Here is a 24634-nt window from a genome sequence, read left to right as displayed (position 1 = left end):
CAAAAAATAAATGGTCGTCAGGTATTGTGGAAAAACTTCGGCTTATTAGTTTCATTTGAGATCCCACAACACCGCTCCCGGGTGGGCTCGAACCACCAACCTATTGGTTAACAGCCGAACGCGCTAACCATTGAGCCACGGAAGCTCAGAAATTAAATGGTTATCACGTATTGTGGAAACGTTTTGAATTTTTACGCTACATCTGAGACCCCACAACACCTCTCCCGGGTGGGCTCGAACCACCATCCTTTCGGTTAACAGCTGAACCGCTAACCATTGCGCCACGGAAGCCCAAAAATTAAATTTTCGTCAGGTATTGTGGAAAAACTCTGACTTTTTACGCTACACTTGAAATCTCACAACACCGCTCCTGGTTGGGCTCGAACCACCAACCTATTGGTTAACAGCCGAACGCGCTAACCATTGAGCCACGGAAGCTCAGAAATCAAATGGTTGTCACGTATTTTGGAAAAGTTTTGACTTTTTACGCTACATCTGAGACCTCACAACACCGGTACCGGGTGGGCTCGAACCACCATCCTCTTGGTTAACAGCCGAACGCGCTAACCATTGAGCCACGGAAGCTCAGAAATCAAATGGTTGTCACGTATTTTGGAAAAGTTTTGACTTTTTACGCTACATCTGAGACCCCACAACACCTCTCCCGGGTGGGCTCGAACCACCAAAATTTCAGTTAACAGCTGAAGGCGCTAACCATTGCGCCAAGGAAGAACAAAAATTAAATGTTCGTCAGGTATTGTGGAAAAACTCTGACTTTTTACGCTACACTTGAAATCTCACAACACCGCTCCTGGTTGGGCTCGAACCACCAACCTTTTCATTAAAGCCGAACGCGCTAACCATTGAGCCATGGAAGCTCAGAAAATAAATGGTCGTCAGGTATTGTGGAAAAACTTTGGCTTTTTACGTTTCATTTGAGATCCCACAACACCGCTCACGGATGGGCTCGAACCACCAACCTATTGATTAACAGCCGAACGCGCTAACCATTGAGCCACGGAAGCTCAGAAATTAAATGGTTGTCACGTATTGTGGAAAAGTTTTGAATTTTTACGCTACATCTGAGACCCCACAATACCTTTCCCGGGTGGGCTCGAACCACCAACCTTTCAGTTAACAGCTGAACGCGCTAACCATTGCGCCACTGAAGCCCAAAAATTAAATTTTCGTCAGGTATTGTGGAAAAACTCTGACATTTTACGTTACATCTGAGACCTCACAACACCGCTCCCGGGTGGGCTCGAACCACCAAAATTTCGGTTAACAGCCGAACGCGCTAACTATTGCGCCACGGAAGCCCAAAAAATAAATGGTCGTCAGGTATTGTGGAAAAACTTCGGCTTATTAGTTTCATTTGAGATCCCACAACACCGCTCCCGGGTGGGCTCGAACCACCAACCTATTGGTTAACAGCCGAACGCGCTAACCATTGAGCCACGGAAGCTCAGAAATTAAATGGTTATCACGTATTGTGGAAACGTTTTGAATTTTTACGCTACATCTGAGACCCCACAACACCTCTCCCGGGTGGGCTCGAACCACCATCCTTTCGGTTAACAGCTGAACCGCTAACCATTGCGCCACGGAAGCCCAAAAATTAAATTTTCGTCAGGTATTGTGGAAAAACTCTGACTTTTTACGCTACACTTGAAATCTCACAACACCGCTCCTGGTTGGGCTCGAACCACCAACCTATTGGTTAACAGCCGAACGCGCTAACCATTGAGCCACGGAAGCTCAGAAATCAAATGGTTGTCACGTATTTTGGAAAAGTTTTGACTTTTTACGCTACATCTGAGACCTCACAACACCGGTACCGGGTGGGCTCGAACCACCATCCTCTTGGTTAACAGCCGAACGCGCTAACCATTGAGCCACGGAAGCTCAGAAATCAAATGGTTGTCACGTATTTTGGAAAAGTTTTGACTTTTTACGCTACATCTGAGACCCCACAACACCTCTCCCGGGTGGGCTCGAACCACCAAAATTTCAGTTAACAGCTGAAGGCGCTAACCATTGCGCCAAGGAAGAACAAAAATTAAATGTTCGTCAGGTATTGTGGAAAAACTCTGACTTTTTACGCTACACTTGAAATCTCACAACACCGCTCCTGGTTGGGCTCGAACCACCAACCTTTTCATTAAAGCCGAACGCGCTAACCATTGAGCCATGGAAGCTCAGAAAATAAATGGTCGTCAGGTATTGTGGAAAAACTTTGGCTTTTTACGTTTCATTTGAGATCCCACAACACCGCTCACGGATGGGCTCGAACCACCAACCTATTGATTAACAGCCGAACGCGCTAACCATTGAGCCACGGAAGCTCAGAAATTAAATGGTTGTCACGTATTGTGGAAAAGTTTTGGATTTTTACGTTACATTTGAAACTTCACAACACCGCACCCGGGTGGGCTCGAACCACCAACATTTTTTTTAACATCCGAACGCGCTAACCATGGAGCCAAAGAAGCTCAAAAATGAAAATATACTTCTCTGGCCGTGAAACGTCGATTTTCAAAATGTTATTAAAAATCGAGGTACATTTTTATTTATTGTTCAATCGAGATGAAATCACTTTTAATGAGTATTTTATAAGGAATTAAGCTGAATTCGGTCAAAAATTTGTCCAGAAAAAAATGCATTCAAAAGTGTACCGAAAAAATCGCATGTTTTTCTCCTTCAAGATACAAAATCCGTGACAACTATTTCTTATTGACAATTGAATTTAGACATTTTTTTAAGTGAATATCGTGACATTTGCTTTTGCCAAAAGTACAAAAATTATGGTTTCAGTGGTTATATTTGAAAATAGTGAAGAAATACTCAAAATATGCTTCTCTGGCCGTGAAACGTCGATTTTGAAAATGTTATTAAAAATCGAGGTACATTTTTATTTATTGTTCAATCGAGATGAAATCACTTTTAATGAGTATTTTATAGGGAATTAAGCTGAATTCGGCCAAAAATTTGTCCAGAAAAAAATTCATTCAAAAGTTTACCGAAAAAATCGCATGTTTTTTTTCTTCAAGATACAAAATCCGTTACAACGATTTCTTATTGAAAATTGAATTTTAACAGTTTTTTGAATGAATATCGTTACATTTGCTTGAAATAAAGCAAAAAGTACAAAAATTATGGTTTCAGTGGTTATATTTAAAAATAGTGAGAAATACTCAAAATACGCTTCTTTGGCCGTGAAACGTCGATTTTGAAAATGTTATTAAAAATCGAGGTACATTTTTATTTATGGTTCAATCGAGATGAAATCACTTTTAACGAGTATTTTAGAAGGAATTAAGCTGAATTCGGCCAAAAATTTGTCCAGAAAAGAATGCATTCAAAAGTGTACCGAAAAAATTGCATGTTTTTTTCTTAAGATACAAAATCCGTTACAACGATTTCTTATTGAAAATTAAACTTTAACAGTTTTGTGAATGAATATCGTTACATTTGCTTGAATTAAAGCAAAAAGTTCAAAAATAATGGTTTCAGTGGTTATATTTGAAAATAGTGAAGAAATACTCAAAATATGTTTCTCTGGCCGTGAAACGTCGATTTTGATAATGTTATTAAAAATCGAGGTACATTTTTATTTATTGTTCAATCGAGGTTAAATCCCTTTTAATGAGTATTTTATAAGGAATTTAGCTGAATTCGGTCAAAAAATTTTCCAGAAAAAAATGCATTCAAAAGTGACCCTTGCGTACTCGAACCACCAACCTATTGGTTAACAGCCGAACGCGCTAACCATTGAGCCACGGAAGCTCAGAAATTAAATGGTTGTCACGTATTTCGGAAAAGTTTTGACTTTTTACGCTACGTCTGAGACCCCACAACACCCCCCCCCGTGTGGGCTCGAACCACCAACCTATTGGTTAACAGCCGAACGCGCTAACCATTGAGCCACGGAAGCTCAGGAATTAAATGGTTGTCACGTATTGTGGAAATGTTTTGACTTTTTACGCTACGTCTGAGACCCCACAACACCCCCCCCCGGATGGGCTCGAACCACGAACCTTTTGGTTAACATCCGAACACGCTAACCATTGAGCCATGGAAGCTCAGAAATTAAACGGTTATCACGTATTGTGGAAAAGTTTTGAATTTTTACGCTACATCTGAGACCCCACAACACCTTTCCCGGGTGGGCTCGAACCACCAACCTTTCAGTTAACAGCTGAACGCGCTAACCATTGCGCCACTGAAGCCCAAAAATTAAATTTTCGTCAGGTATTGTGGAAAAACTCTGACATTTTACGTTACATCTGAGACCTCACAACACCGCTCCCGGGTGGGCTCGAACCACCAAAATTTCGGTTAACAGCCGAACGCGCTAACTATTGCGCCACGGAAGCCCAAAAAATAAATGGTCGTCAGGTATTGTGGAAAAACTTCGGCTTGTTACGTTTCATTTGAGATCCCACAACACCGCTCCCGGGTGGGCTCGAACCACCAACCTATTGGTTAACAGCCGAACGCGCTAACCATTGAGCCACGGAAGCTCAGAAATTAAATGGTTATTACGTATTGTGGAAACGTTTTGAATTTTTACGCTACATCTGAGACCCCACAACACCTCTCCCGGGTGGGCTCGAACCACCATCCTTTCGGTTAACAGCTGAACCGCTAACCAGTGCGCCACGGAAGCCCAAAAATTAAATTTTCGTCAGGTATTGTGGAAAAACTCTGACATTTTACGTTACATCTGAGACCTCACAACACCGCTCCCGGGAGGGTTCAAACCACCAGTCTTTTGAATAACAGCTGACCGCGCTAACCATTGCGTCACGGAAGCCCAAAAATTATATGTTCGTCAGGTATTGTGGAAAAACATTGAATTTTTACGTTTCATTTGAGATCTCACAACACCGCTCACGGGTGGGCTCGAACCACCAACCTTTCGGTTAACAGCCGAACGCGCTAACCATTGAGCCATTTAAGCTCAGAAAATAAATGGTCGTCAGGTATTGTGGAAAAACTTTGACTTTTTACGTCACATCTGAGACCTCACAACACCGCTCCCGGGAGGGTTCAAATTACCAGTCTTTTGAATAACAGCAGATCGCGATAACCATTGCGCCACGGAAGCCAAAAAATTAAATGGTCGTTGGTATTGTGGTAAAACCTTGACTTTTTACGTCAAATCTGAGACCTCAGAACACCGCTCCCGGATGGGCTCGAACCACCAACCATTCAGTTAACAGCTGAACGCGCTAACCATTGCGCCACGGAAGAACAAAAATTAAATGGTCGTCAGGTATAGTGGAAAAAACTTGACTTTTTACGTCAAATCTGAGACCTCACAACACCGCTCCCGGATGGGCTCGAACCACCAACCTTTCGGTTAACAGCCAACCGCGCTAGCCATTGCGCCATGGAAGCCCAAAAATTATATGGTCGTCAGGTATTGTGGAAAAACTTTGGCTTTTTACGTTACATTTGAGATCCCACAACACCGGTAAGGGTGGGCTCGATCCACCAACCTCTTGGTTAACAGCCGAGCGCTCTAACCATTGAGCCACGGAAGCTCAGAAATTAAATGGTTATCACGTATTGTGGAAAAGTTTTGAATTTTTACGCTACATCTGAGACCCCACAACACCTCTCCCGGGTGGGCTCGAACCACCATCCTTTCGGTTAACAGCTGAACCGCTAACTATTGCGCCACGGAAGCCCAAAAATTAAATTTTCGTCAGGTATTGTGGAAAAACTCTGACATTTTACGTTACATCTGAGACCTCACAACACCGCTCCCGGGAGGGTTCAAATTACCAGTCTTTTGAATAACAGCAGATCGCGATAACCATTGCGCCACGGAAGCCCAAAAATTAAATGGTCGTTGGTATTGTGGTAAAACCTTGACTTTTTACGTCAAATCTGAGACCTCAGAACACCGCTCCCGGATGGGCTCGAACCACCAACCATTCAGTTAACAGCTGAACGCGCTAACCATTGCGCCACGGAAGAACAAAAATTAAATGGTCGTCAGGTATTGTGGAAAAACTTTGGCTTTTTACGTTACATTTGAGATCCCACAACACCGGTACCGGGTTGGCTCGGACCACCAACCTATTGGTTAACGGTCGAACACGCTAACCATTGAGCCATGGAAGCTCAGAAATTAAACGGTTATCACGTATTGTGGAAAAGTTTTGAATTTTTACGCTACATCTGAGACCCCACAACACCTTTCCTGGGTGGGCTCGAACCACCAACGTTTCGGTTAACAGCTGAACGCGCTAACCATTGCGCCACGGAAGCCCAAAAATTAAATTTTCGTCAGGTATTGTGGAAAAACTCTGACTTTTAACGTTACATCTGAGACCTCACAACACCGCTCCCGGGTGGGCTCGAACCACCAAAATTTCGGTTAACAGCCGAACGCGCTAACTATTGCGCCACGGAAGCCCAAAAAATAAATGGTCGTCAGGTATTGTGGAAAAACTTTGGCTTTTTACGTTTCATTTGAGATCCCACAACACCGCTCCCGGGTGGGCTCGAACCACCAACCTATTGGTTAACAGCCGAACGCGCTAACCATTGAGCCACGGAAGCTCAGAAATTAAATGGTTATCACGTATTGTGGAAACGTTTTGAATTTTTACGCTACATCTGAGACCCCACAACACCTCTCCCGGGTGGGCTCGAACCACCATCCTTTCGGTTAACAGCTGAACCGCTAACTATTGCGCCACGGAAGCCCAAAAATTAAATTTTCGTCAGGTATTGTGGAAAAACTCTGACATTTTACGTTACATCTGAGACCTCACAACACCGCTCCCGGGAGGGTTCAAACCACCAGTCTTTTGAATAACAGCTGATCGCGATAACCATTGCGCCACGGAAGCCCAAAAATTAAATGGTCGTCAGGTATAGTGGAAAAAACTTGACTTTTTACGTCAAATCTGAGACCTCACAACACCGCTCCCGGATGGGCTCGAACCACCAACCTTTCGGTTAACAGCCAACCGCGCTAACCATTGCGCCACGGAAGCCCAAAAATTATATGGTCGTCAGGTATTGTGGAAAAACTTTGGCTTTTTACGTTACATTTGAGATCCCACAACACCGGTACCGGGTGGGCTCGAGCCACCAACCTCTTGGTTAACAGCCGAGCGCTCTAACCATTGAGCCACGGAAGCTCAGAAATTAAATGGTTATCACGTATTGTGGAAAAGTTTTGAATTTTTTCGCTACATCTGAGACCCCACAACACCGCTCCCGGATGGGCTCGAACCACCAACCTTTCGGTTAACAGCTGAACGCGCTAACCATTGCGCCACGGAAGAACAAAAATTAAATGTTCGTCAGATATTGTGGAAAAACTCTGACTTTTTACGTTACATCTGAGACCTCACAACACCGCTCCCGGGTGGGCTCGAACCACCAAAATTTCGGTTAACAGCCGAACGCGCTAACTATTGCGCCACGGAAGCCCAAAAAATAAATGGTCGTCAGGTATTGTGGAAAAACTTTGGCTTTTTACGTTTCATTTGAGATCCCACAACACCGCTCCCGGGTGGGCTTGAACCACCAAAATTTCAGTTAACAGCTGAACGCGCTAACCATTGCGCCACGGAAGAACAAAAATTAAATGTTCGTCAGGTATTGTGGTTAGCGCGTTCGGATGTTAACCAAAAGGTTGGTGGTTCGAGCCCACCCGGGAGCGGTGTTGTGAAGTCTCAAATGTAACGTTAAAAGCCAAAGTTTTTCCACAATACCTGACGACCGTTTAATTTTTGGGCTTCCGTGGCGCAATGGTTAGCGCGTTCAGCTGTTATTCAAAAGACTGGTGGTTCGAGCCCACCCGGGAGCGGTGTTTTAATATCTCAAATGTAACGTAAAAAGCCAAAGTTTTTCCACAATATTTGACGACCATTTAATTCCTGAGCTTCCGTGGCTCAATGGTTAACGCGTTCGGCTGTTAACTGAAAGGTTGGTGGTTCGAGCCCACCCGGGAGCAGTGTTGTGAGGTCTCAGATGTGACGTAAAAAGTCAAAGTTTTTCCACAATACCTGACGACCATTTCATTCCTGAGCTTCCTTGGCTCCATGGTTAGCGCGTTCGGATGTTAACCAAAAGGTTGGTGGTTCGAGCCCACCCGGGAGCGGTGTTGTGGAATCTCAAATGTAACGTAAAAAGCCTAAGTTTTCCACAATACCTGACGACCATTTAATTTCTGGGCTTTCGTGGCGCGATTTTTAGCGTGTTCGGCTGTTAACCGAAAGGTTGGTGGTTCGAGCCCATCCGGGAGCGGTGTTGTGAGATCTCAGATGTAACGTAAAAAGTCAAAGTTTTTCCACAATACCTGACGACCATTTAATTTTTGGGCTTCTTTGGCTCCATGGTTAGCGCGTTCGGATGTTAAACAAAAGGTTGGTGGTTCGGGCCCACCCGGGTGCAGTGTTGTGAAGTTTCAAATGTAACGTAAAAAGCCAAAGTTTTTCCACAATACCTGACGAACATTTAATTTTTGGGCTTCCGTGTTGCAATGGTTAGCGCGTTCAGCTGTTAATCGAAAGGTTGGTGGTTCGAGCCCACCCGTGAGCGGTGTTGTGAGATCTCAAATGTAACGTAAAAATCCAATGTTTTTCCACAATACCTGACGAACATATAATTTTTGGGCTTCCGTTGCGCAATGGTTAGCGCGTTCAGCTGTTAAGAGAAACGTTGGTGGTTCGAGCCCACTCGGGAGCGGTGTTGTGAGATCTCAAATGTAACGTAAAAATCCAAAGTTTTTCCACAATACCTGACGAACATTTAATTTTTGGTCTTCCGTTGCGCAATGGTTAGCGCGTTCAGCTGTTAAAAGAAAGGTTGGTGGTTCGAGCCCACTCGGGAGCGGTGTTGTGAGATCTCAAATGTAACGTAAAAAGCCAAAGTTTTTCCACAATACTTGACGACCATTTAATTCCTGATCTTCCGTGGCTCAATGGTTAGCGCGTTCGGCTGTTAACTGAAAGGTTGGTGGTTCGAGCCCACCCGGGAGCAGTGTTGTGAGGTCTCAGATGTGACGTAAAAAGTCAAAGTTTTTCCACAATACCTGACGACCATTTCATTCCTGAGCTTCCTTGGCTCCATGGTTAGCGCGGTCGGATGTTAACCAAAAGGTTGGTGGTTCGAGCCCACCCGGGAGCGGTGTTGTGGAATCTCAAATGTAACGTAAAAAGCCAAAGTTTTTCCACAATACCTGACGACCATTTAATTTTTGGGCTTTGGTGGCGCGATTGTTAGCGCGTTCGGCTGTTAACCGAAAGGTTGGTGGTTCGAGCCCATCCGGGAGCAGTGTTGTGAGGTCTCAGATGTGACGTAAAAAGTCAAAGTTTTTCCACAATACCTGACGACCATTTCATTCCTGAGCTTCCTTGGCTCCATGGTTAGCGCGTTCGGATGTTAACCAAAAGGGTGGTGGTTCGAGCCCACCCGGGAGCGGTGTTGTGAAGTCTCAAATGTAACGTAAAAAGCCAAAGTTTTTCCACAATACCTGACGACCATTTAATTTTTGGGCTTCCGTTGCGCAATGGTTAGCGCGTTCAGCTGTTAAAAGAAAGGTTGGTGGTTCGAGCCCACTCGGGAGCGGTGTTGTGAGATCTCAAATGTAACGTAAAAACCCAAAGTTTTTCCACAATACTGGACGACCATTTAATTTTTGGGCTTCCGTGGCGCAATGGTTAGCGCATTCGGCTGTTAACCGAAAGGTTGGTGGTTCGAGCCCACCCGGGAGCGGTGTTGTGAGGTCTCAGATGTGACGAAAAAAGTCAAGGTTTTTCCACAATGCCTGACGTCCATTTAATTTTTGGGCTTCCGTGGCACAATGGTTAGCGCGTTCAGCTGTTAACCGGAAGGTTGGTGGTTCGAGCCCTTCCGGGAGAGGTGTTGTGGGGTCTCAGATGTAACGTAAAACATCAAAGTTTTTCCACAATACCTGACGACCATTTAATTTTTGGGCTTCTTTGGCTCCATGGTTAGCGCGTTCGGATGTTAAAGAAAAGGGTGGTGGTTCAGGCCCACCCGGGTGCGGTGTTGTGAAGTTTCAAATGTAACGTAAAAAGCCAAAGTTTTTCCACAATACCTGACGAACATTTAATTTTTGGGCTTCCGTGTTAAAATGGTTAGCGCGTTCAGCTGTTAATCGAAAGGTTGGTGGTTCGAGCCCACCCGGGAGCGGTGTTGCGAGATCACAGATGTAACGTAAAAATCCAAAGTTTTTCCACAATACCTGACGAACATTTAATTTTTGGGCTTCCGTGTTGCAATGGTTAGCGCGTTCAGCTGTTAATCGAAAGGTTGGTGGTTCGAGCCCACCCGGGAGCGGTGTTGTTAGGTCTCAGATGTGACGTAAAAAGTCAAAGTTTTTCCACAATACCTGACGACCATTTATTTTCTGAGCTTCCATGGCTCAATGGTTAGCGCGTTCGGCTGTTAACCGAAAGGTTGGTGGTTCGAGCCCATCCGGGAGCGGTGTTGTGAGGTCTTAGATGTATTGTAAAATCCAAAGTTTTTCCACAATACCTGACGACCATTTAATTTTTGGGCTTCCGTTGCGCAATGGTTAGCGCGTTCAGCTGTTAAAAGAAAGGTTGGTGGTTCGAGCCCACTCGGGAGCGGTGTTGTGAGATCTCAAATGTAACGTAAAAAGCCAAAGTTTTTCCACAATACTGGACGACTATTTAATTTTTGGGCTTCCGTGGCGCAATGGTTAGCGCATTCGGCTGTTAACCGAAAGGTTGGTGGTTCGAGCCCATCCGGGAGCGGTGTTGTGAGGTCTCAGATGTGACGAAAAAAGTCAAGGTTTTTCCACAATGCCTGACGTCCATTTAATTTTTGGGCTTCCGTGGCACAATGGTTAGCGCGTTCAGCTGTTAACCGGAAGGTTGGTGGTTCGAGCCCTTCCGGGAGAGGTGTTGTGGGGTCTCAGATGTAGCGTAAAAATTCTAAACTTTTCCACAATACATGATAACCATTTAATTTCTGAGCTTCCGTGGCTCAATGGTTAGCGCGTTCGGCTGTTAACCAATAGGTCGGTGGTTCGAGCCCATCCGGGAGCGGTGTTGTGAGATCTCAAATGTAACGTAAAACATCAAAGTTTTTCCACAATACCTGACGACCATTTAATTTTTGGGCTTCTTTGGCTTCATGGTTAGCGCGTTCGGATGTTAAAGAAAAGGGTGGTGGTTCAGGCCCACCCGGGTGCGGTGTTGTGAAGTTTCAAATGTAACGTAAAAAGCCAAAGTTTTTCCACAATACCTGACGAACATTTAATTTTTGGGCTTCCGTGTTGCAATGGTTAGCGCGTTCAGCTGTTAATCGAAAGGTTGGTGGTTCGAGCCCACCCGGGAGCGGTGTTTCGAGATCACAGATGTAACGTAAAAATCCAAAGTTTTTCCACAATACCTGACGAACATTTAATTTTTGGGCTTCCGTGTTGCAATGGTTAGCGCGTTCAGCTGTTAATCGAAAGGTTGGTGGTTCGAGCCCACCCGGGAGCGGTGTTGTTAGGTCTCAGATGTGACGTAAAAAGTCAAAGTTTTTCCACAATACCTGACGACCATTTATTTTCTGAGCTTCCATGGCTCAATGGTTAGCGCGTTCGGCTGTTAACCGAAAGGTTGGTGGTTCGAGCCCATCCGGGAGCGGTGTTGTGAGGTCTTAGATGTATTGTAAAATCCAAAGTTTTTCCACAATACCTGACGACCATATCATTTTCGGGCTTCCGTAGCGCAATGGTTAGCGCGTTCGGCTGTTAACCGAAAGGTTGGTGGTTCGAGCCCACCCGTGTGCGGTGTTGTGAGGTCCCAGATGTGACGTAAAAACTCAAAGTTTTTCCACAATACCTGACGAACATTTAATTTTTGGGGTTCCGTTGCGCAATGGTTAGCGCGTTCAGCTGTTAATAGAAAGGTTGGTGGTTCGAGCCCACCCGGGAGTGGTGTTGTGAGATCACAAATGTAACGTAAAAAGCTAAAGTTTTTCCACAATACCTGACGACCATTTAATTTTTGGGCTTCCGTGGCGCAATGGTTAGCTTGTTCGGCTGGTAACCGAAAGGTTGGTGGTTCGAGCCCATCCGGGAGCGGTGTTGTGAGGTCTCAGATGTGACGTAAAAACTCAAAGTTTTTCCACAATACCTGACGACCATTTCACTCCTGAGCTTCCTTGGCACCATGGTTAGCGCGTTCGGCTGTTAACCGAAAGGTTGGTGGTTCGAGCCCACCCGGGAGCGGTGTTGTGGAATCTCAAATGTGACGTAAAAAGCCAAAGTTTTTGCACAATACCTGACGACCATTTCATTCCTGAGCTTCCTTGGCTCCATGGTTAGCGCGTTCGGATGTTAAGCAAAAGGTCGGTGGTTCGAGCCCACCCGGGAGCGATGTTGTGAAGTCTCAAATGTAACGTAAAAAGCCATAGTTTTTCTACAATTACTGACGACCATTTAATTTTTGGGCTTCCGTAGCGCAATGGTTAGCTCGTTCAGCTGTTATTCAAAAGACTGGTGGTTCGAGCCCACCCGGGAGCGGTGATTTAAGATCTCAAATGTTACGTAAATAGCCAAAGTTTTTCCACAATACCTGACGACCATTTATTTTCTGAGCTTCCATGGCTCAATGGTTAGCGCGTTCGGCTGTTAACCGAAAGGTTGGTGGTTCGAGTCCACCCGGGAGCGGTGTTGAGAGATCTCAAATGTAACGTAAAAATCCAAAATTTTTCCACAATACCTGACGAACATTTAATTTTTGGGCTTCTGTTGCGCAATGGTTAGCGCGTTCGGCTTTTAACCGAAAGGTTGGTGGTTCGAGCCCATCCGGGAGCGGTGATGTGAGGTCTCAGATGTGACGTAAAAAGTCAAAATTTTTCCACAATACCTGATGACCATTAATTTCCTGAGCTTCCATGGCTCAATGGTTAGCGCGTTCGGCTGTTAACCGAAAGGTTGGTGGTTTGAGCCCACTCGGGAGCGGTGTTGTGAGATCTCAAAAGTAACGTAAAAATCCAAAATTTTTCTACAATACCTGACGAACATTTAATTTTTGGGCTTCCGTTGCGCAATGGTTAGCACGTTCGGCTGTTAACCGAAAGGTTGGTGGTTCGAGCCCACTCGGGAGCGGTGTTGTGAGATCTCAAAAGTAACGTAAAAATCCAAAATTTTTCCACAATACCTGACGAACATTTAATTTTTGGGCTTCCGTTGCGCAATGGTTAGCGCGTTCAGCTGTTAATAGAAAGGTTGGTGGTTCGAGCCCACTCGGGAGCGGTGTTGTGAGATCTCAAATGTAGGGAATTAAGCTGAATTCGGCCAAAAATTTGTCCAGAAAAAAATGCATTCAAAAGTGTACCGAAAAAATCGCATGTTTTTTTTCTTCAAGATACAAAATCCGTTACAACGATTTCTTATTGAAAATTGATTTTAACAGTTTTTTGAATGAATATCGTTACATTTGCTTGAATTGAAGCATAAAGTACAAAAATAAGGGTTTCAGTGGTTATATTTGAAAATAGTGAAGAAATACTCAAAATATGCTTCTCTGGTCGTGAAACATCGATTTTGAAAATGTTATTAAAAATCGAGGTACATTTTTATTTATTGTTCAATCGAGATGAAATCACTTTTAATGAGTATTTTATAAGGAATTAAGCTGAATTCGGTCAAAAATTTGTCCAGAAAAAAATGCATTCAAAAGTTTACCGAAAAAATCGCATGTTTTTTTTCTTCAAGATACAAAATCCGTGACAACGATTTCTTATTGAAAATTGAATTTGAACAGTTTTTTGAATGAATATCGTTACATTTGCTTGAATTAAAGCAAAAAATACAAAAATAATGGTTTCAGTGGTTATATTTGAAAATAGTGAAGAAATACTCAAAATATGCTTCTCTGGCCGTGAAACATCGATTTTGAAAATGTTATTAAAAATCGAAGTACATTTTTATTTATTGATGAATCGAGATGAGATCACTTTCAATGAGTATTTTATAGGTAATTAAGCTGAATTCGGTCAAAAATTTGTCCAGAAAAAAATGCATTCAAAAGTTTACCGAAAAAATCGCATGTTTTTTTTCTTCAAGATACAAAATCCGTTACAACGATTTCTTATTGAAAATTGAATTTTAACAGTTTTTTGAATGAGGCTTCCGTGGCGCAATGGTTAGCGCGTTCAGCTGTTAACCGAAAGGTTGATGGTTCGAGCCCACCCGGGAAAGGTGTTGTGGGGTCTCAGATGTAGCGTAAAAATCCAAAGTTTTTCCACAATACCTGACGAACATTTAATTTTTGGGCTTCCGTGGCGCAATGGTTAGCTTGTTCGGCTGGTAACCGAAAGGTTGGTGGTTCGAGCCCATCCGGGAGCGGTGTTGTGAGGTCTCAGATGTGACGTAAAAACTCAAAGTTTTTCCACAATACCTGACGACCATTTCACTCCTGAGCTTCCTTGGCACCATGGTTAGCGCGTTCGGCTGTTAACCGAAAGGTTGGTGGTTCGAGCCCACCCGGGAGCGGTGTTGTGGAATCTCAAATGTGACGTAAAAAGCCAAATTTTTTGCACAATACCTGACGACCATTTCATTCCTGAGCTTCCTTGGCTCCATGGTTAGCGCGTTCGGATGTTAAGCAAAAGGTCGGTGGTTCGAGCCCACCCGGGAGCGATGTTGTGAAGTCTCAAATGTAACGTAAAAAGCCATAGTTTTTCTACAATTACTGACGACCATTTAATTTTTGGGCTTCCGTAGCGCAATGGTTAGCTCGTTCAGCTGTTATTCAAAAGACTGGTGGTTCGAGCCCACCCGGGAGCGGTGATTTAAGATCTCAAATGTTACGTAAATAGCCAAAGTTTTTCCACAATACCTGACGACCATTTATTTTCTGAGCTTCCATGGCTCAATGGTTAGCGCGTTCGGCTGTTAATCGAAAGGTTGGTGGTTCGAGCCCAACCGGGAGCGGTGTTGTGAGATCTCAAGTGTAACGTAAAAATTCAAAGTTTTTCCACAATACCTGACGAACATTGAATTTTTCGGCTTCCGTTGCGCAATGGTTAGCGCGTTCGGCTGTTAACCGAAAGGTTGGTGGTTCGAGTCCACCCGGGAGCGGTGTTGAGAGATCTCAAATGTAACGTAAAAATCCAAAATTTTTCCACAATACCTGACGAACATTTAATTTTTGGGCTTCTGTTGCGCAATGGTTAGCGCGTTCGGCTTTTAACCGAAAGGTTGGTGGTTCGAGCCCATCCGGGAGCGGTGATGTGAGGTCTCAGATGTGACGTAAAAAGTCAAAATTTTTCCACAATACCTGATGACCATTAATTTCCTGAGCTTCCATGGCTCAATGGTTAGCGCGTTCGGCTGTTAACCGAAAGGTTGGTGGTTTGAGCCCACTCGGGAGCGGTGTTGTGAGATCTCAAAAGTAACGTAAAAATCCAAAATTTTTCTACAATACCTGACGAACATTTAATTTTTGGGCTTCCGTTGCGCAATGGTTAGCACGTTCGGCTGTTAACCGAAAGGTTGGTGGTTCGAGCCCACTCGGGAGCGGTGTTGTGAGATCTCAAAAGTAACGTAAAAATCCAAAATTTTTCCACAATACCTGACGAACATTTAATTTTTGGGCTTCCGTTGCGCAATGGTTAGCGCGTTCAGCTGTTAATAGAAAGGTTGGTGGTTCGAGCCCACTCGGGAGCGGTGTTGTGAGATCTCAAATGTAGGGAATTAAGCTGAATTCGGCCAAAAATTTGTCCAGAAAAAAATGCATTCAAAAGTGTACCGAAAAAATCGCATGTTTTTTTTCTTCAAGATACAAAATCCGTTACAACGATTTCTTATTGAAAATTGATTTTAACAGTTTTTTGAATGAATATCGTTACATTTGCTTGAATTGAAGCATAAAGTACAAAAATAAGGGTTTCAGTGGTTATATTTGAAAATAGTGAAGAAATACTCAAAATATGCTTCTCTGGCCGTGAAACATCGATTTTGAAAATGTTATTAAAAATCGAAGTACATTTTTATTTATTGATGAATCGAGATGAGATCACTTTCAATGAGTATTTTATAGGTAATTAAGCTGAATTCGGTCAAAAATTTGTCCAGAAAAAAATGCATTCAAAAGTTTACCGAAAAAATCGCATGTTTTTTTTCTTCAAGATACAAAATCCGTGACAACGATTTCTTATTGAAAATTGAATTTGAACAGTTTTTTGAATGAATATCGTTACATTTGCTTGAATTAAAGCAAAAAATACAAAAATAATGGTTTCAGTGGTTATATTTGAAAATAGTGAAGAAATACTCAAAATATGCTTCTCTGGCCGTGAAACATCGATTTTGAAAATGTTATTAAAAATCGAAGTACATTTTTATTTATTGATGAATCGAGATGAGATCACTTTCAATGAGTATTTTATAGGTAATTAAGCTGAATTCGGTCAAAAATTTGTCCAGAAAAAAATGCATTCAAAAGTTTACCGAAAAAATCGCATGTTTTTTTTCTTCAAGATACAAAATCCGTTACAACGATTTCTTATTGAAAATTGAATTTTAACAGTTTTTTGAATGAGGCTTCCGTGGCGCAATGGTTAGCGCGTTCAGCTGTTAACCGAAAGGTTGATGGTTCGAGCCCACCCGGGAAAGGTGTTGTGGGGTCTCAGATGTAGCGTAAAAATTCAAAACTTTTCCACAATACGTGATAACCGTTCAATTTCTGAGCTTCCATGGCTCAATGGTTAGCGTGTTCGGATGTTAACCAAAAGGTTGGTGGTTCGAGCCCACCCGGGGGGGGGGTGTTGTGGGGTCTCAGACGTAGCGTAAAAAGTCAAAACTTTTCCACAATACGTGACAACCATTTTATTTCTGAGCTTCCGTGGCTCAATGGTTAGCGCGTTCGGCTGTTAACCAATAAGTTGGTGGTTCGAGCCCACCCGGGAGCGGTGTAGTGAGGTCTCAGATGTAACGTAAAAAGTCAGAGTTTTTCCACAATACCTGTCGAAAATTTAATTTTTGTTCTTCCGTGGCGCAATGGTTAGCGCGTTAAGCTGTTAACTGAAAGGTTGGTGGTTCGAGCCCACCCGGGAAAGGTGTTGTGGGGTCTCAGATGTAGCGTAAAAATTCAAAACTTTTCCACAATACGTGATAACCGTTCAATTTCTGAGCTTCCATGGCTCAATGGTTAGCGCGTTCGGATGTTAACCAAAAGGTTGGTGGTTCGAGCCCACCCGGGAGCGGTGTTGTGGAATCTCAAATGTAACGTAAAAAGCCAAAGTTTTTCCACAATACCTGACGACCATTTAATTTTTGGGCTTTCGTGGCGCGATTGTTAGCGCGTTCGGCTGTTAACCGAAAGGTTGGTGGTTCGAGCCCATCCGGGAGCGGTGTTGTGAGATCTCAGATGTAACATAAAAAGTCAAAGTTTTTCCACAATACCTGACGATTATTTTATTTTTGGGCTTCTTTGGCTCCCTGGTTAGCGCGTTCAGCTGTTAAAAGAAAGGTTGGTGGTTCGGGCCAACCCGGGTGCGGTGTTGTGAAGTTTCAAATGTAACGTAAAAAGCCAAAGTTTTTCCACAATACCTGACGGCCATTTATTTTCTGAGCTTCCATGGCTCAATGGTTAGCGCGTTCGGCTGTCAATCGAAAGGTTGGTGGTTCGAGCCCATCCGGGAGCGGTGTTGTGAGATCTCAGATGTAACGTAAAACGTCAAAGTTTTTCCACAATACCTGTCGACCATTTAATTTTTGGGCTTCTTTGGCTCCATGGTTAGCGCGTTCGGATGTTAAAGAAAAGGTTGGTGGTTCAGGCCCACCCGGGTGCGGTGTTGTGAAGTTTCAAATGTAACGTAAAAAGCCAAAGTTTTTCTACAATACCAACGACCATTTAATTTTTGGGCTACCGTGGCGCAATGGTTATCGCGATCGCTGTTATTCAAAAACTGGTGGTTTGAACCCTCCCGGGAGCTGTGTTGTGAGCTCTCAGATGTAACGTAAAATGTCAGAGTTTTTCCACAATACCCGACGAAAATTTAATTTTTGGGCTTCCGTGGCGCAATGGTTAGCGGTTCAGCTGTTATTCGAAAGGTTGGTGGTTCGAGCCCACCCGGGAGAGGTGTTGTGGGGTCTCAGATGTAGCGTAAAAATTCAAAACGTTTCCACAATACGTGACAACCATTTAATTTCTGAGCTTCCGTGGCTCAATGGTTAGCGCGTTCGGCTGTTAACCAATAGGTTGGTGGTTCGAGCCCACCCGGGAGAGGTGTTGTGGAGTCTCAGATGTAGCGTAAAAATTAAAAACTTTTCCACTATACGTGATAACCATTTATTTTCTGAGCTTCCATGGCTCAATGTTTAGCGCGTTCGGCTGTTAACCGAAAGGCTGGTGGTTCGAGCCCACCCGAGAGGGGTGTTGTGGGGTCTCAGATGTGACGTAAAAAGTCAAAGTTTTTCCACAATACCTGACGACCATTTCATTTTTAGGCTTCCGTGGCGCAATGGTTAGCGCGTTCAGCTGTTAACCGAAAGGTTGATGGTTCGAGCCCACCCGGGAGCGGTGTTGTGAGATCTCAGATGTAACGTAAAAATCCAAAGTTTTTCCACAATACCTGACGAACATTTAATTTTTGGGCTTCCGTGTTGCAATGGTTAGCGCGTTCAGCTGTTAATCGAAAGGTTGGTGGTTCGAGCCCACCCGGGAGCGGTGTTGTTATGTCTCAGATGTGACGTAAAAAGTCAAAGTTTTTCCACAATACCTGACGACCATTTATTTTCTGAGCTTCCATGGCTCAATGGTTAGCACGTTCGGCTGTTAACCGAAAGGTTGGTGGTTCGAGCCCATCCGGGAGCGGCGTTGTGAGGTCTCAGATGTAACGTAAAATGTCAGAGTATTTCCACAATACCTGACGAACATTTAATTTTTTGGCTTCCATTGCGCAATGGTTAGCGCGTTCGGCTGTTAACCGAAAGGTTGGTGGTTCGAGCCCATCCGGGAGCGGTGTAGTGTGGTCTCAGATGTAACGTAAAATGTCAGAGTATTTCCACAATATCGGACGACCATTTATTTTCTGAGCTTCCATGGCTCAATGGTTAGCGCGTTCGGCTGTTAACCGAAAGTTTGTTGGTTCGAATACCCGGGAGCGGTGTTGTGAGATCTAAGAAGTAACGTAAAAATCCAAAGTTTTTCCACAATACCTGACGAACATTTAATTTTTGGGCTTCTGTTGCGCAATGGTTAGCGCGTTCGGCTGTTAACCGAAAGGTTGGTGGTTCGAGCCCATCCGGGAGCGGTGTTGTGAGATCTCAGATGTAACATAAAAAGTCAAAGTTTTTCCACAATACCTGACGACCATTTAATTTTTGGGCTTCTTTGGCTCCCTGGTTAGCGCGTTCAGCTGTTAAAAGAAAGGTTGGTGGTTCGGGCCAACCCGGGTGCGGTGTTGTGAAGTTTCAAATGTAACGTAAAAAGCCAAAGTTTTTCAACAATACCTGACGGCCATTTATTTTCTGAGCTTCCATGGCTCAATGGTTAGCGCGTTCGGCTGTCAATCGAAAGGTTGGTGGTTCGAGCCCATCCGGGAGCGGTGTTGTGAGATCTCAGATGTAACGTAAAACGTCAAAGTTTTTCCACAATACCTGACGACCATTTAATTTTTGGGCTTCTTTGGCTCCATGGTTAGTGCGTTCGGATGTTAAAGAAAAGGTTGGTGGTTCAGGCCCACCCGGGTGCGGTGTAGTGAAGTTTCAAATGTAACGTAAAAAGCCAAAGTTTTTCTACAATACCAACGACCATTTAATTTTTGGGCTACCGTGGCGCAATGGTTATCGCGATCGCTGTTATTCAAAAACTGGTGGTTTGAACCCTCCCGGGAGCGGTGTTGTGAGCTCTCAGATGTAACGTAAAATGTCAGAGTTTTTCCACAATACCCGACGAAAATTTAATTTTTGGGCTTCCGTGGCGCAATGGTTAGCGGTTCAGCTGTTAACCGAAAGGTTGGTGGTTCGAGCCCACCCGGGAGAGGTGTTGTGGGGTCTCAGATGTAGCGTAAAAATTCAAAACGTTTCCACAATACGTGACAACCATTTAATTTCTGAGCTTCCGTGGCTCAATGGTTAGCGCGTTCGGCTGTTAACCAATAGGTTGGTGGTTCGAGCCCACCCGGGAGAGGTGTTGTGGAGTCTCAGATGTAGCGTAAAAATTAAAAACTTTTCCACTATACGTGATAACCATTTATTTTCTGAGCTTCCATGGCTCAATGGTTAGCGCGTTCGGCTGTTAACCGAAAGGCTGGTGGTTCGAGCCCACCCGAGAGGGGTGTTGTGGGGTCTCAGATGTGACGTAAAAAGTCAAAGTTTTTCCACAATACCTGACGACCATTTCATTTTTAGGCTTCCGTGGCGCAATGGTTAGCGCGTTCAGCTGTTAACCGAAAGGTTGATGGTTCGAGCCCACCCGGGAGCGGTGTTGTGAGATCTCAGATGTAACGTAAAAATCCAAAGTTTTTCCACAATACCTGACGAACATTTAATTTTTGGGCTTCCGTGTTGCAATGGTTAGCGCGTTCAGCTGTTAATCGAAAGGTTGGTGGTTCGAGCCCACCCGGGAGCGGTGTTGTTAGGTCTCAGATGTGACGTAAAAAGTCAAAGTTTTTCCACAATACCTGACGACCATTTATTTTCTGAGCTTCCATGGCTCAATGGTTAGCGCGTTCGGCTGTTAACCGAAAGGTTGGTGGTTCGAGCCCATCCGGGAGCGGCGTTGTGAGGTCTCAGATGTAACGTAAAATGTCAGAGTATTTCCACAATACCTGACGAACATTTAATTTTTTGGCTTCCATTGCGCAATGGTTAGCGCGTTCGGCTGTTAACCGAAAGGTTGGTGGTTCGAGCCCATCCGGGAGCGGTGTAGTGTGGTCTCAGATGTAACGTAAAATGTCAGAGTATTTCCACAATATCGGACGACCATTTATTTTCTGAGCTTCCATGGCTCAATGGTTAGCGCGTTCGGCTGTTAACCGAAAGTTTGTTGGTTCGAATACCCGGGAGCGGTGTTGTGAGATCTAAGAAGTAACGTAAAAATCCAAAGTTTTTCCACAATACCTGACGAACATTTAATTTTCGTCTTCCGTTGCGCAATGGTTAGCGCGTTCGGCTGTTAACCGAAAGTTTGGTGGTTCGAGCGCACCCGGGAGCGGTGTTGTGAGATCTCAAATGTAACGTAAAAATCCAAAATTTTTCCACAATACCTGACGAACATTTGATTTTTGGGCTTCTGTTGCGCAATGGTTAGCGCGTTCGGCTGTTAACCGAAAGGTTGGTGGTTCGAGCCCACCCAGGAGCGGTGTTGTGAGGTCTCAGATGTGACGTAAAAAGTCAAGGTTTTACCACAATACCAACGACCATTTAATTTTTGGGCTACCGTGGCGCAATGGTTATCGCGATCGCTGTTATTCAAAAACTGGTGGTTTGAACCCTCCCGGGAGCGGTGTTGTGAGCTCTCAGATGTAACGTAAAATGTCAGAGTTTTTCCACAATACCCGACGAAAATTTAATTTTTGGGCTTCCGTGGCGCAATGGTTAGCGGTTCAGCTGTTAACCGAAAGGTTGGTGGTTCGAGCCCACCCGGGAGAGGTGTTGTGGGGTCTCAGATGTAGCGTAAAAGTTCAAAACGTTTCCACAATACGTGACAACCATTTAATTTCTGAGCTTCCGTGGCTCAATGGTTAGCGCGTTCGGCTGTTAACCAATAGGTTGGTGGTTCGAGCCCACCCGGGAGAGGTGTTGTGGAGTCTCAGATGTAGCGTAAAAATTAAAAACTTTTCCACTATACGTGATAACCATTTATTTTCTGAGCTTCCATGGCTCAATGGTTAGCGCGTTCGGCTGTTAACCGAAAGGCTGGTGGTTCGAGCCCACCCGAGAGGGGGGGTGTTGTGGGGTCTCAGACGTAGCGTAAAAAGTCAAAACTTTTCCACAATACGTGACAACCATTTTATTTCTGAGCTTCCGTGGCTCAATGGTTAGCGCGTTCGGCTGTTAACCAATAAGTTGGTGGTTCGAGCCCACCCGGGAGCGGTGTTGTGAGGTCTCAGATGTAACGTAAAAAGTCAGAGTTTTTCCACAATACCTGACGAAAATTTAATTTTTGTTCTTCCGTGGCGCAATGGTTAGCGCGTTAAGCTGTTAACTGAAAGGTTGGTGGTTCGAGCCCACCCGGGAAAGGTGTTGTGGGGTCTCAGATGTAGCGTAAAAATTCAAAACTTTTCCACAATACGTGATAACCGTTCAATTTCTGAGCTTCCATGGCTCAATGGTTAGCGCGTTCGGATGTTAACCAAAAGGTTGGTGGTTCGAGCCCATCCGGGAGCGGTGTTGTGAGATCTCAGATGTAACGTAAAAAGTCAAAGTTTTTCCACAATACCTGACGACCATTTAATTTTTGGGCTTCTTTGGCTCCATGGTTAGCGCGTTCAGCTGTTAAAAGAAAGGTTGGTGGTTCGGGCCAACCCGGGTGCGGTGTTGTGAAGTTTCAAATGTAACGTAAAAAGCCAAAGTTTTTCCACAATACCTGACGACCATTTAATTTTTGGGCTTTCGTGGCGCGATTGTTAGCGCGTTCGGCTGTTAACCGAAAGGTTGGTGGTTCGAGCCCATCCGGGAGCGGTGTTGTGAGATCTCAGATGTAACGTAAAAAGTCAAAGTTTTTCCACAATACCTGACGACCATTTAATTTTTGGGCTTCTTTGGCTCCATGGTTAGCGCGTTCAGCTGTTAAAAGAAAGGTTGGTGGTTCGGGCCAACCCGGGTGCGGTGTTGTGAAGTTTCAAATGTAACGTAAAAAGCCAAAGTTTTTCCACAATACCTGACGACCATTTCATTTTTAGGCTTCCGTGGCGCAATGGTTAGCGCGTTCAGCTGTTAACCGAAAGGTTGATGGTTCGAGCCCACCCGGGAAAGGTGTTGTGGGGTCTCAGATGTAGCGTAAAAACGTGATAACCGTTCAATTTCTGAGCTTCCATGGCTCAATGGTTAGCGTGTTCGGATGTTAACCAAAAGTTTGGTGGTTCGAGCCCACCCGGGGGGGGTGTTGTGGGGTCTCAGACGTAGCGTAAAAAGTCAAAACTTTTCCACAATACGTGACAACCATTTTATTTCTGAGCTTCCGTGGCTCAATGGTTAGCGCGTTCGGCTGTTAACCAATAAGTTGGTGGTTCGAGCCCACCCGGGAGCGGTGTTGTGAGGTCTCAGATGTAACGTAAAAAGTCAGAGTTTTTCCACAATACCTGACGAAAATTTAATTTTTGTTCTTCCGTGGCGCAATGGTTAGCGCGTTAAGCTGTTAACTGAAAGGTTGGTGGTTCGAGCCCACCCGGGAAAGGTGTTGTGGGGTCTCAGATGTAGCGTAAAAATTCAAAACTTTTCCACAATACGTGATAACCGTTCAATTTCTGAGCTTCCATGGCTCAATGGTTAGCGCGTTCGGATGTTAACCAAAAGGTTGGTGGTTCGAGCCCACCCGGGAGCGGTGTTGTGGAATCTCAAATGTAACGTAAAAAGCCAAAGTTTTTCCACAATACCTGACGACCATTTAATTTTTGGGCTTTCGTGGCGCGATTGTTAGCGCGTTCGGCTGTTAACCGAAAGGTTGGTGGTTCGAGCCCATCCGGGTGCGGTGTTGTGAAGTTTCAAATGTAACGTAAAAAGCCAAAGTTTTTCCACAATACCTGACGGCCATTTATTTTCTGAGCTTCCATGGCTCAATGGTTAGCGCGTTCGGCTGTCAATCGAAAGGTTGGTGGTTCGAGCCCATCCGGGAGCGGTGTTGTGAGATCTCAGATGTAACGTAAAACGTCAAAGTTTTTCCACAATACCTGACGACCATTTAATTTTTGGGCTTCTTTGGCTCCATGGTTAGCGCGTTCGGATGTTAAAGAAAAGTTTGGTGGTTCAGGCCCACCCGGGTGCGGTGTTGTGAAGTTTAAAATGTAACGTAAAAAGCCAAAGTTTTTCCACAATACCTGACGAACATTTAATTTTTGGGCTTCCGTGTTGCAATGGTTAGCGCGTTCAGCTGTTAATCGAAAGGTTGGTGGTTCGAGCACACCCGGGAGCGGTGTTGTGAGATCTCAGATGTAACGTAAAACGTCAAAGTTTTTCCACAATACCTGACGACCATTTAATTTTTGGGCTTCTTTGGCTCCATGGTTAGCGCGTTCGGATGTTAAGAAAAGGTTGGTGGTTCAGGCCCAACCGGGTGCGGTGTTGTGAAGTTTCAAATGTAACGTAAAAAGCCAAAGTTTTTCCACAATACCTGACGAACATTTAATTTTTGGGCTTCCGTGTTGCAATGGTTAGCGCGTTCAGCTGTTAATCGAAAGGTTGGTGGTTCGAGCACACCCGGGAGCGGTGTTGTGAGATCTCAGATGTAACGTAAAACGTCAAAGTTTTTCCACAATACCTGACGACCATTTAATTTTTGGGCTTCTTTGGCTCCATGGTTAGCGCGTTCGGATGTTAAAGAAAAGGTTGGTGGTTCAGGCCCACCCGGGTGCGGTGTTGTGAAGTTTCAAATGTAACGTAAAAAGCCAAAGTTTTTCCACAATACCTGACGAACATTTAATTTTTGGGCTTCCGTGTTGCAAT

At 44.4% G+C, this 24634-nt stretch overlaps 5 non-coding genes across 5 annotated transcripts; all 5 read left to right on the top strand.

Annotated features, from left to right (window-relative positions):
* Positions 1–12024: 12024 nt before the first annotated feature.
* On the top strand, positions 12025–12097 carry TRNAT-GGU (transfer RNA threonine (anticodon GGU)). Its single transcript has one exon. It is a non-coding gene; the product is annotated as a tRNA-Thr (tRNA).
* A 2198-nt stretch (positions 12098–14295) lies between these two features.
* On the top strand, positions 14296–14368 carry TRNAT-GGU (transfer RNA threonine (anticodon GGU)). The gene has a single exon. It is a non-coding gene; the product is annotated as a tRNA-Thr (tRNA).
* A 3229-nt stretch (positions 14369–17597) lies between these two features.
* On the top strand, positions 17598–17670 carry TRNAD-GUC (transfer RNA aspartic acid (anticodon GUC)). The gene has a single exon. It is a non-coding gene; the product is annotated as a tRNA-Asp (tRNA).
* A 1832-nt stretch (positions 17671–19502) lies between these two features.
* On the top strand, positions 19503–19575 carry TRNAD-GUC (transfer RNA aspartic acid (anticodon GUC)). Its single transcript has one exon. It is a non-coding gene; the product is annotated as a tRNA-Asp (tRNA).
* A 4162-nt stretch (positions 19576–23737) lies between these two features.
* TRNAD-GUC (transfer RNA aspartic acid (anticodon GUC)) lies at positions 23738–23810 on the top strand. Its single transcript has one exon. It is a non-coding gene; the product is annotated as a tRNA-Asp (tRNA).
* The last annotated feature ends 824 nt before the right edge of the window (positions 23811–24634 follow it).

This window comes from Phalangium opilio, unplaced genomic scaffold (genome assembly GCF_054372755.1).
Source record: "Phalangium opilio isolate 3A_F unplaced genomic scaffold, DU_Popi_V2 ptg000082l_1, whole genome shotgun sequence".
In the NCBI taxonomy this organism is placed as follows: Eukaryota; Metazoa; Arthropoda; class Arachnida; order Opiliones; family Phalangiidae; genus Phalangium; species Phalangium opilio.
The sequence above is the reverse complement of the archived record's forward strand: the minus strand, read 5'-3'. Positions and strand labels throughout refer to the sequence as shown.